Source organism: Salvelinus alpinus, chromosome 30, assembly GCF_045679555.1.
Source record: "Salvelinus alpinus chromosome 30, SLU_Salpinus.1, whole genome shotgun sequence".
NCBI lineage: Eukaryota > Metazoa > Chordata > Actinopteri > Salmoniformes > Salmonidae > Salvelinus > Salvelinus alpinus.
Genome location: NC_092115.1, coordinates 16,473,129 through 16,485,953, shown reverse-complemented (window position 1 = coordinate 16,485,953; position 12,825 = coordinate 16,473,129). Strand labels below are relative to the sequence as shown.

General features: G+C 43.4%; 1 protein-coding gene across 6 annotated transcripts in view; it reads right to left on the bottom strand.

The window, feature by feature from the left end:
* LOC139560559 (retinol-binding protein 1-like) overlaps nt 1-572 on the bottom strand; it is a 38,654-nt gene extending 38,082 nt beyond the window's left edge. For 4 of the 6 annotated variants that reach the window (XM_071377442.1, XM_071377444.1, XM_071377439.1 and 1 more), the window contains exon 1: nt 474-572. The gene's annotated coding sequence lies outside the window, so the exon portion shown is untranslated. Of the gene's footprint in view, nt 1; nt 393-473 lie in introns of those variants that run through there. The other 2 variants (XM_071377441.1, XM_071377440.1) reach the window with 2 other exon arrangements.
* Between the last annotated feature and the right edge of the window lie 12,253 nt (nt 573-12,825).

Below are 12,825 nucleotides of genomic sequence, written 5' to 3'. Positions count from 1 at the left end.
CAGGTAACGTTAGTCTCGCAAGGCTACACCGAAGACCCCTCACGTACAACTTATATGATAGTTTTAATTTGTTCTAATTTAAACTGCACATGCACGAAAACACGACTGGTTATTCAGCTACAATAGCAGTCAAAACTATTTTCAACATCTAGCTAGTCTTTTCTTGCTACACTAGCTAGTAGCTAACGTTACCTAGCCTCGTTGAGAACCTTTGAGGTATGGCAACGCGAGACTAGTACCTACCTAGTCCGTTATACCCAGTCCGCGTATATAAAGGGTAGTTGGCAGTATTTATCAGGCGGCTACAGGTGATTTGACATTGATAGCGGGCTAGCTAGCAGTAACCAGGCTAGCTATAATACACACATCGAATGTCTTACTATGATTATGCTATCTTATATAATACAAAAAAAAGGACATATTCATTAAAATGTTTTAACGCCAATGGTAGCTACAACCAATAATATCGTTACCTTTTCCCACTTGTACTTTTTGTTTGCGTAAGGTTCATGTGTTACACTTTTTGTCTTCCCCAACTTGGAACAACGTTGTATAAAGGTCCTGTAGTGGTATGGTACGATAGTGACAACTAGTGGCAAAAATAGAGAACTGACGATATGTTATTTTTTGTTCATGCAGAAAGAACACAAGTTGTTTGAGGTCTGCGTTCGTCACATGAAACTGAATGCCAAAGTTCTACACATCAAGGAAGTAAAAATGTGTTTGTGTCTGTTCAAACAGCTGACACAAAGCTCAGACACCCATACATACCCCACAAGACATGCCACCAGGGGTCTCTTCACAGTCCCAAGTCCAGAACAGACTGGGAAACATGCAGTACTACATAGAGCCATGCAAGGAACTGTCTTCCACATCAAGTAACTTAAGTGAGCACTAAAATCAGATGAATAAAAACAGATAAAACAACACCTCACGTGGACCGTAAACACACACACACACACACAAACACACTCACATACGCACACACACTTTTACACACACATTTAAATGTTGTGGTATTGCATTATTTTACACTGTACATTTGTAATATTAGAGTAATAATGTATTGTATGATGTATTGTTTTATTTATGATGTAGGCTGTTGGTGTGTTTTGGTGTGATGTAACTATTTTAACCCTGTTTGGACCCCAGGAAGAGTACAGTGCCTTCAGAAAGTATTCATACCCCTTGATTTATTCCACATTTTGTTGTGTAACAGCATAAATTCAAAATGGATTACATGAAAAAAAATCTCACACATCTACAAACTATTCCCATAATGACAAAGTGAAAATATGATTTTAGAAATGTTTGCACATTTATTGAAAATTAAATACAGAAATAGCAAATGTACATAATTATTCACACCCCTGAGTCAATACATGTTAGAATCACCTTTGGCAGCAATTACAGCTCCGAGTCGTTCTGGGTAAGTCTCTAAGAGCTTTGCACACCTGGATTGTGCAACATTTGCCCATTATTCTTTTCAAAAGTTCTGTCAAATTGGTTATGATCATTGCTAGACAACCATTTTCAGGTCTTCAAGTAGATTTAAGTCAAAACTGTAACTCCGCCACTCAGGAACATTCACTGTCTTGGTAAGCAACTCCAGTGTAGATTTGGCCTTGTGTTTTAGGTTATTGTCCTGCTGAAAGGTGAATTCATCTCCCAGTGTCTGGTGGAAAGCAGACTAAGTTTTCCTCTAGGATTTTGTCTGAGCTTAACTTCATTCTGTTTCTTTTTCATCCTGAAAAACTCCCCACTCCTTAACGATTACAAGCATACCCATAACATGATGCAGCTACCACTATGCTTGAAAATATGGACAGTGGTACTCAGTAATGTGTTGTATTGGATTTGTCCGAAACGAATACAGTTTGTATTCAGGACGAAAAGTTAATTGCTTTGCCACATTACTTTAGTGAGTTGTTGCAAACAGTATGCATGTTTTGGAATAGTTTTATTCTGTACAGTCGTCCTTCATTGTGGACTGAATACAATGTTGTTGATCCATCCTCAGTTTTCTCCTATCACAGCCATTAAACTCTGTAACTACTGTATGATAAAGTCACCATTGGCTTCATGGTGAAATCATGGTGAAATCCTTGAGTGGTTTCATTCCTCTCTGGCAACTGAGTTAGGAAGAAGGATGCCTGTGGGACCTTACAGAGAATTTTATGTGTGGGGTACAGAGATGGGGTAGTCATTCAAAAATCATGTTAAACACTATTATTACACACATAGTGAGTCCATGCAACTTATTCTGTAACTTGTGAAACAAATCTTTACTCCTGAACTTATTTAGGCTTGCCATATCAAAGGGGTTGAATACTTATAGACCCAAGACATTTCAGCATTACATTTTTTATTAATTAGGACAATTTTGGAAAAACATAATTCCACTTCGACATTATGGGGTATTGTATGTTGGCCAGTGACCTAAAAAATCTAAATTTAAGCAATTTTAAATTCAGTCTGTAACACAACAAAATGTGGAAAAGTCAAGGGGTGTGAATACTTTCTGAAGGCACTGCAGCTGCTGCATTGACAGCAGCTAACGGGTGTCACGTTCCTGACCTGTTTTCCGTTGTTTTTGTATGTGTTTAGTATGGTCAGGGCGTGAGCTGGGTCTTGCTTTAATAAATCTTCATGTATTCATCAACCGCTGCATTTTGGTCCGATCCCTCCTCCTCCTCTTCGGACGAAGAGGAGGAAAACAGCCGTTACAACGGGGATCCTAATAAATACAACATTCTAAAAATACACTCTCTCTCTCTCTCTCTCCCTCTCTGTCTCTGTCTCTCTCTTTCTCAATTCAATTCAAGGGGCTTTCTTGGCATGGGAAACACATGTTAACATTGCCAAAGCAAGTGAAGTAGATAATATACAAAAGTGAAATAAACAATAAAAATGAACAGTAAACATTACACTCACAGAAGTTCCAAAATAATAAAGACATTACAAATGTCATATTATGTATATATACAGTGTTGTAACAATGTACAAATGGTTAAAGTACAAAAGGAAAAATAAATAAGCATAAATATGGGTTGTATTTACAATGGTGTTTGTTCTTCACTGGTTGACCTTTTCTTGTGGCAACAGGTCACACATCTTGCTGCTGTGATGGCACACTGTGGTATTTCACCCCGTAGATATGGGGGTTTATCAAAGTCGGGTTTGTTTTTGAATTCTTTGTGGATCTGTGTAATCTGAGGGAAATATGTGTCTGTCTCTAATATGGTCATACATTGGGCAGGAGGTTAGGAAGTGCAGCTCAGTTTCCACCTCATTTTGTTGGCAGTGTGCACATAGCCTGTCTTCTCTTGAGAGCCAGGTGTGCCTACAGCAGCCTTTCTCAATAGCAAGGCTATGCTCACTGTGTCACGTTCCTGACCTATTTTCTGTTGTTTTGTATGTGTTAGTCGGTCAGGGCGTGAGTGTGGGTGGGCATTTCTATGTTTTGTGTTTCTATGTTTAGGTCTTGTAATCAGCCTTATATGGTTCTCAATCAGAGACAGGTGTTTGACGTTTTCCTCTGATTGAGAACCATATATAGGTTGGCTGTTCACACTGTTTGTTTGTGGGTGATTGTCTCCTGTGTCTTTCGTGTCTGTGTATGTGCACCACACGGGACTGTTTTGGCTGTTCATTCGTTTGATGTAGTCTGTTCCTGTCCGTGAGTTCTGCGTGTAGTTATGTAAGTTCATGTTCAGGTTTCGTCTACGTCGTTTTCTTATTTTGTAATTTTCCAAGTGTTTTCGTATTCGTCTTTGTATTTCTAATAAATTCATTTATGTCTACTTACCTCGCTGCGTGTTGGTCCGCTCCTCGTCCGAGGAGGAGGCAGATTTAGAACGCCGTTACACACTGTCTGTACATACTCAAATCTTTCCTTAAGTTTGGATCAGTCACAGTGGCCAGGTATTCTGCCACTGTACTCTCTGTTTAGGGCCAAATAGTGTTCTAGTTCTCTGTTTTTTTGTAAATTATTTCCAATGTGTCAGGTAATTATCTTTTTGTTTCCTCATGATTTGGTTGGGTCTAATTGTTTTGCTGTCCTGGGGCTCTGTGGGGTGTGTTTGTGTTTGTGAACAGAGCCCCAGGACCAGCTTGCTTAGGGGACTCTTCTCCAGGTTCATCTCTCTGTAGGTGATGGCTTTGTTATGGAAGGTTTGGGAATCGCTTCCTTTTAGGTGGTTGTAGAATTTAACGTCTCTTTTCTGGATTTTGATCATTAGTGGGTATCGGCCTAATTCTGCTATGCATGCATTATTTGGTGTTCTACGTTGTACACAGAGGATATTTTTGCATAAATCTGCATGCAGAGTCTCAATTTGGTGTTTGTCCCATTTTGTGAATTCTTGATTGGTGAGCGGGCCCCAGACCTCACAACCATAAAGGGCAATGGGTTCTATAACTGATTTAAGTATTTTTAGCCAGATCCTAATTGGTATGTTGAAATTTATGTTCCTTTTGATGGCATAGAATGCCCTTCTTGCCTTGTCTCTCAGATCGTTCACAGCTTTGTGGAAGTTACCTGTGGCGCTGATTTTTAGGCCAAGGTATGTATAGTGTTGTGTGCTCTAGGGCAACGGTGTCTAGATGGAATTTGTATTTGTGGTCCTGGCAACGTTTTTGGAACACCATTATTTTAGTATTACTGAGATTTACTGTCAGGGCCCAGGTCTGTCAGAATCTGTGCAGAAGATCTAGGTGCTGCTGTAGGCCCTCCTTGGTTGGTGACAGAAGCACCAGATCATCAGCAAACAGTAGACATTTGACTTCAGATTATAGTAGGTTGAGGCCGGGTGCTGCAGACTTTTCTAGTGCCCTCGCCAATTCGTTGATATATATGTTGAAGAGCGTGGGGCTTAAGCTGCATCCATGTCTCACCCCACGGCCCTGTGGGAAGAAATTTTAACCGCACACTTGTTTTTTGTGTACATGGATTTTATAATGTCGTATGTTTTTCCCCCAACAACACTTTATATCAATTTGTATAGCAGACCCTCAAGCCAAATTGAGGGAAGGACTGCCCGTTCCATGATCTCGCCATCACGGTTGACAACTCCATTGTGTCCTCCTCCCAGAGTGCTAAGAACCTTGGCGTGATCCTGGACAACACCCTGTCGTTCTCAACTCACATCAAGGCGGTGACCCGTTCCTGTAGGTTCATGCTCTACAACATTCGCAGAGTACGACCGTTCCTCACACAGGAAGCAGCGCAGGTCCTAATCCAGGCACTTGTCATCTCTCGTCTGGATTACTGCAACTCGCTGTTGGCTGGGCTCCCTGCCTGTGCTATTAAAACCCTACAACTCATCCAGAACGCCGCAGCCCATCTGGTGTTCAACCTTCCCAAGTTCTCTCACGTCACCCCGCTCCTCCGCTCTCTCCACTGGCTTCCAGTTGAAGCTCGCATCCGCTACAAGACCATGGTGCTTGCCTACGGAGCTGTGAGGGGAACGGCACCTCCGTACCTTCAGGCTCTGATCAGGCCCTACACCCAAACAAGGGCACTGCGTTCATCCACCTCTGGCCTGCTCGCCTCCCTACCTCTGAGGAAGTACAGTTCCCGCTCAGCCCAGTCAAAACTGTTCGCTGCTCTGGCACCCCAATGGTGGAACAAACTCCCTCACGACGCCAGGTCAGCGGAGTCAATCACCACCTTCCGGAGACACCTGAAACCCCACCTCTTTAAGGAATACCTAGGATAGGATAAAGTAATCCTTCTAACCCCCCCCTCCCCCTTAAAAGAGTTAGATGCACTATTGTAAAGTGGTTGTTCCACTGGATATCATAAGGTGAATGCACCAATTTGTAAGTCGCTCTGGATAAGAGCATCTGCTAAATGACTTAAATGTAAATGTCAAATTTGTCTCCACTTTTGTGGATTGGGGTGATCAGTCCTTGGTTCCAAATATTGGGGAAGATGCCAGAGCTAAGGATGATGTTAAAGAGTTTTAGTATAGCCAATTGGAATTTGTTGTCTGTATATTTGATCATTTCATTGAGGATACCATTAACACCACAGGCTTTTTTGGAGGGTTTTTATTTTGTCCTGTAGTTCATTCAAGGCAATTGGAGAATCCAGTGGGTTCTGGTAGTCTTTAATAGTTGATTCTAAGATTTGTATTTGATCATGTATATGTTTTTGCTGTTTGTTCTTTGTTATAGAGCCAAAAAGATTGGAGAAGTGGTTTACCCATACATCTCCATTTTGGATAGATACTTCTTCGTGTTGATGTTTGTTTAGTGCTTTCCAATTTCCCCAGAAGTGGTTAGAGTCTATGGATTCTTCAATTACACTGAGCTGATTTCTGACGTGCTGTTCCTTCTTTTACTCAGTTGCTTTGGCTTTGATGCCTCATGATTGAGTATTGCTCTGTTCAAGTAGAATGTGATTTAGCTGTGGTCTGATAGGGGTGTCATTGGGTTGACTGAACGCTCTGAGAGACTCTGGGTTGAGGTCAGTGATAAAGTAGTCTACAGTACTACTGCCAAGAGATGAGCTATAGGTGTACCTACCATATGAGTCCCCTCAAAGCCTACCATTGACTATGTACATACCCAGCGTGCAACAGAGCTGCAGGAGTTGTGACCCGTTTTTGTTGGTTATGTTGTCATAGTTATACTTAGGGGGGCATATGGGGAAGGGAATGCTGTCACCTCCAGGAAGGTGTTTGTCTCCCTGTGTGCTGAGAGTGTCAGGTTATTGTCCGGTTCTGGCATTTAGGTCGCCACAGACTAGTACATGTCCCTGGGTCTGGAAATTATTGATTTCCCCCTCTAGGATGGAGAAGCTGTCTTCATTAAAGTATGGGGATTCTAGTTGGGGGATATAGGTAGCACACAGGAGGACATTTTTCTATTTTAAGAACATTTCCTTTTGAATTTCTAGCCAAATGTAAAATGTTCCTGTTTTGCTTAATTTAATGGAGTGAGTTAGGTCTGCTCTATACCAAATTAGCATACCCCCTGAGTCCCTTCCCTGTTTCACACCTGGTAGTATGGTGGATGGGACTACCAGCTCTCTGTAACATAGAGGGCAACCGTGGGTCCGTCTCCTCTATACCAGGTTTCTTGTAGGATGACAATGTCTGTATTTCCGATTTCTTCGATGAAGTCCAGGTTCCTGCTCTTTAGGCCAAAGGCAGATGACCTCAGGCCTTGGATATTCCAGGATGAGATAGTGAAGGCTTTGTGTTCCATAAAGTGTCCAACGTAGTTGGTGGTTTGGCCTCAGGCCAGTAAGTGTGAACAGAGCCTGCTGAGCACCTGGTACATGCCATTGGCTTGGGATAGTGTAAGAGTGGTGGTTTGGCCTGTCTGCACGCTCACGGCCTGTGCGTGTTTGTGACTTACATGTTGAGGCCCTCTTTGCGGGGGTGGGGTACATGGGGTGGGCAGGAGGGGCATAGGTCTGATCTGAGGGGGCCTAAATGGGGTGTGGGCATGGTGGTGTTGATTGGTTGGGGTGGGGGTGTTGCTGGTGGTGTTGTGGTCTGGATGTAGGTCCTCTCGGCGTGGGTCCTCTATGTGTAGGTCCAGGAGGGGGGGGTCCCTCAGGTCTGGGAGAGTGTCTTGTTGGTCTGGGCGGGGTGTCTATTGATCTGTTGCTCCTGTGTGAAGTGTTGGGGCTGCGTTTGAGAGCGATGTCCTTTAGAGTCCGGGCGAAGGTGGGCACTGCTGCCTTGTATAGGTGGACCTGGTCATAGGCTGTTCATGTCCAGGGTGGAGTGGTGGGCCAGGAAAACATTTGGTTTTGAGGCACAGTCACGGGAAATACTTGCGTTTACCCGTTGTATGGTAGCAGGGTGGAAGTATTTTTGTGGTAGCAAGGTGGAGATAACCACTTGTGCATTAGGGAAAGTAGAAGAAGCTTTTTCAATCACTCCCTTCAGTGCTGTAGCCACCCTTTCCTGCTGTGTTCTCAGGTCGTTGGTGCCTGTGTGTATTATTATGTGGCTAGGTGAACCTAGTTGGTCCTTAGACAGAAAGCCTAGGGCGCGCTGGGTGTTTGGACACCAGAGTTTAGACACACTGTGTTTGGGAAAAAGTTTTTTTTCTTGTATATATTTCCCATTTGAGTCCATAAGGAGTACAATCTGTGTCTTGTGTATGTCCTCAGTGGGTGTGGGGGGGTTGTCGGGAGGGCTATCAGAGTGGCTGACAGGAGGGGTGCTCAGAGGGGGTGAGATCCCCTGGGCTTGGGGTTCTTCATTTGTCTGTTCTGCTGTGATGTCGACGCTATGGTCAGGGTCTGGTGTGGACTGTTCTGTTGTGGTATCGAGACTTGTCGGGATCCTGTATATGTTCCTGACAAAAAATCCAAATTTATCTAACTCTAACTCTATATTTTTGAAAGAATATGCTGAAAAATACAGGAGCTCATCTGATCATGACCTCTCGCTCTCCCTGCATCTCTCCTCTATCTCTGTCTCTCTCTGTGTCTCTCTCTCTGTCTCTCTCTCTCATGCGCACTCGCACACACACACACACACCAACAGGCAGAGTGGGTTACGGCCGTCATAGCGACAGTCTCCTTCAGGTCTCCTCTGCTCTCAGTTACTCGTGCGTTATAAAAAACATTTTTTAACATAACTGTGCAATCTGCAGGAAGAATGGAAGGTTTCTTATTATCTGTCACACACACACACACACACTAGCAATATCATTAAAGTACAATGTAAGTTGTTATAACAATATCCTTTACAAGTTGTTATTACAATTATTTTTGCTGAACTACAATCTGGAAGTTCACTGTGAATGAAATAGATACAGAGACATTCTCATCAATAATTACGGATAAATTAAATCGTTTTCCCCTTTTACTGCTTAACCCCTTGTATTTGCCATTGAGCTTTTAGTTTTTTTTAAATGACTTTGATCTGACCCCCTGTGGAGAATATGATGAATTGCAACCAAACTCAGAACGTTGTCCATGGTGCTGAATATCCAAACGAAACAGTAAGAAATATATATAGAGAAAAAGAAAACACAGGAGAGGAGATTAACAATAATTCAATGGAATACATTTACTGCAGCATATGGAACAAAAAGAGATCTCCCTGCCAAAGCCTTCACTTGAACAGATTGCCCTCATAAGATGAAAAAAAAAAACTTGAATCAATTATTCATAGACTTCCATAACAGAGACAGGCGTAGCTGCAACCTATAACCGCCTAAACATACATAATGGGGCAACCACATGGGACTATGTGGATGAAAGACAAGGGCCGTTGCATTTGATGGTACAAAATGCAGGTAAAACAGTTACTGCCATATTATGTATTAAAGTTTCCGGTTATACGTAATCCTTTAAAAGAGGTATACATGTCTACTGATATTAACAGGTGAAAGTACAGTATTGTGGTTTGAATCCAAACAGCAGCTGTCTATGGTGCACCAGATTGGGCATTTGCATTAGTGCAATATTTGCATCTGTAGGGGGAATAAAACAGAAGGTAGCTGAAAAAAGGATTGAATAAATGTAAAGAGAGGGAATTAAATCAGTTTAAGGAGAGAGTCTTAAATTTCCCTTCTGAAAAAGACAGATGCACACTAGTATGAGCGCTTAGTAAAGCTGGCCTTTAAAAACAGCTATCTTTAAGTCCTTTCTCCTGAGGTACAAGACATGGCTATATACAGGGAGTAGAAAATAACATGGCTATATAAAGGGAGTACCAGTACCGAGTCGATGTGCAGGGGTACAAGGTAATTGAGGTAGCTATGAACAGTACATATAGGTAGGGGTAAAGTTACTAGGAAACAGGATAGATCAAAGACTTAGCTGTATCAGCAGCATACAGTATGTGGAGTAGTAGCAGCTACTTGTGTGTGAGTGTGTATGTCGCGTAAGAATGCATGTGTACGCATGTTATGTGTGTTGGGGTGTCATCTATCATCTATCCACCGGATGTATACCAAACTCACTAAAAGTGGCTTCTCTTGAAAAATAGCACTGAGACTGCACTTGTGAAGATGGTAAATTACCTTTTAATGGTGTCAGACCGAGGTTCTGCATCTGTCCTCGTGCTCCTGGACCTTAGTGCTGCTTTTGATACCATCGATCACCATATTCTTTTGGAGAGATTGGAAACCCAAATTGGTCTACACGGACAAGTTCTGGCCTGGTTCTGTCGGAAAGATATCAGTTTGTCTCTGAGGATGGTTTGTCCTCTGACAAATCAACTGTAAATTTCGGTGTTCCTCAAGGCTCCGTTTTAGGACCACTATTGTTTTCATTATATATTTTACCTCTTGGTGATGTCATTTGGAAACATAATGTTAACTTTCACTGCTATGCGGATGACACACAGCTGTACATTTCGATGAAACATGGTGAATCCCCAAAATTGCCCTCCCTGGAAGCCTGTGTTTCAGACATAAGGAAGTGGATGGCGGCAAATGTTCTACTTTTAAACTTGGACAAATCAGAGATGCTTGTTCTAGGTCCCAAGAAATAAAGAGATCTTCTGTTGAATCTGACAATTAATCTTGATGGTTGTACAGTTGTCTCAAAGGACCTCGGCGTTACTCTTGACCCTGATCTCTCTTTTGAAGAACATATCAAGACTGTTTCAAGGACAACTTTTTTCCATCTACGTAACATTGCAAAAAATCTGAACCTTTCTGTCCAAAAATTATGCAGAAAAACGTATCCATGCTTTTGTCACTTCTAGGTTAGACTACTGCAATGCTCTACTTTCCGGCTACCCGGATAAAGCACTAACTACAGTTCAGTTTGTGCTAAACACGGCTGCTAGAATCTTGACTAGAACCAAAAAATGTGATCATATTACTCCAGTGCTAGCCTTAACTGGCTTCCTGTTAAGGCAAGGGCTGATTTTAAGGTTTTACTACTAACCTACAAAGAATTACATGGGCTTGCTCCTACCTATCCTTTCGATTTGGTCCTACCGTACATACCTACACGTACGCTACGGTCACAAGACGTAGCGTACGTATAGAGCTCCTATAGAGCTCCATTTTTATGGAATGGTCTGCCTGTCCATGTGAAAGACGCAGACTCGGTCTCAACCTTTAAGTCTTTATTGAAGACTCATCTCTTCAGTAGGTCCTATGATTGAGTGTAGTCTGGCCCAGGAGTGTGAAGGTGAACGGAAAGGCACTGGAGCAACGAACCGCCCTTGCTGTCTCTGCCTGGCCGGTTCCCCTCTCTCCACTGGGATTCTCTGCCTCTAACCCTATTACAGGGGCTGAGTCACTGGCTTACTGGTGCTCTTCCATGCCATCCCTAGGAGGGGTGCGTCACTTGAGTGGGTTGAGTCACTGACGTGATCTTCCTGTCCAGGTTGACGCCCCCCCCCTTGGGTTGTGCTGTGGGGGAGATCTTCGTGGGCTGTACTTCGTGAGATATCCCTCTAGTGGTGTGGGGGCTGTGCTTTGGCAAAGTGGGTGGGGTTATATCCTACCTGTTTGGCCCTGTCTGGGAGTATCGTCGGACGGGGCCACAGTGTCTCCCGACTCCTCCTGTCTCAGCTTCCAGTATTTATGCTGCACTAGTTTTTGTATCCCCGGGCTAGGGTCAGTCTGTTATATCTGGAGTATTTCTCTTATCTTATCCGGTGTCCTGTGTCCTGTGTGAATTGAAATATGCTCTCTCTAATTCTCTCTTTCTTTCTCTCTTTCTTTATTTCTCTCTCTCGGAGGACCTGAGCCCTAGGACCATGCCTCAGGACTACCTGGCCTGAAGACTCATTGCTCTCCCCAGTCCACCTGGTCATGCTGCTGCACCAGTTTCAACTGTTCTGCCTGCAGCTATGGAACCCTGGCCTGTTCACTGGATGTGTGATCTGTCCCAGACATGCTGTTTTCAACTCTCTAGAGACAGCAGGAGTGGTAAAGATACCCTGAATGATCGGCTATGAAAAGCCAACTGACATTTACTCCTGAGGTGCTGACCTGTTGCACCCTCGACAATCACTGTGATTATTATTATTTGACCCTGCTGGTCATCTATGAACATTTTAATATCTTGGCCATGTTCTGTTATAATCTCCACCCGGCACAGCCAGAATAGGATTGGCCACCCCTCATAGCCTGGTTCCTCTCTAGGTTTCTTCGTAGGTTCTGGCCTTTCTAGGGAGTTCTAGGGAGTTTTTCCTAGCCACCGTGCTTCTACACCTGCATTGCTTGCTGTTTGGGGTTTTAGGCTGGGTTTCTGTACAGCACTTTGTGACATCAGCTGATGTAAGAAGGGCTTGATAAATACATTTGATTGATTGAATGATTAGTATGTGTGAGTTTGTGGGTGGAGCCTAGTGTGTGTGTAGAGAGTCAACGCAAGAGAGATAGTTAAAAAAAGGGTCAATGAAGGTAGTCCGTGTAGCCATTGGATTAGCTATTCAGCAGTCTTGTTTATCAGTCTTATGGCTTGTGGGTAGAAGTTGTTCAGGGTCCTGTTGGTTCCAGACTTGGTGCGCTGTTACCTCTTGCCATAGCACAGTCTATGGCTTGGGTGGATGGATTCTTTGATGATTTTTGGGGCTTTCCTCTGACACTGCCTGGTATAGAGGTCCTGGAAGGCAGGGAGTTCGGGCCCAGTGATGTGGTTCGGTGCCTTTCAGTTGCCATACAAAGCGCTGATGCAGCCAGACAAGATGCTCTCAATGGTGCAGCTGTAGAACTTTTTGAAGATCTGAGGGGCCCATACTAAATTTTTTCAGCCTCCTGAGGGGGAAGAGGCGCTGTCGTGCCCTCTTCACAACTGTGTTGGACCATATTCATTCCTTAGTGATGTGGACACTGAGGACCTTGAATATCTCGACCTGCTCCACTACAGCCCCATTGATGTGG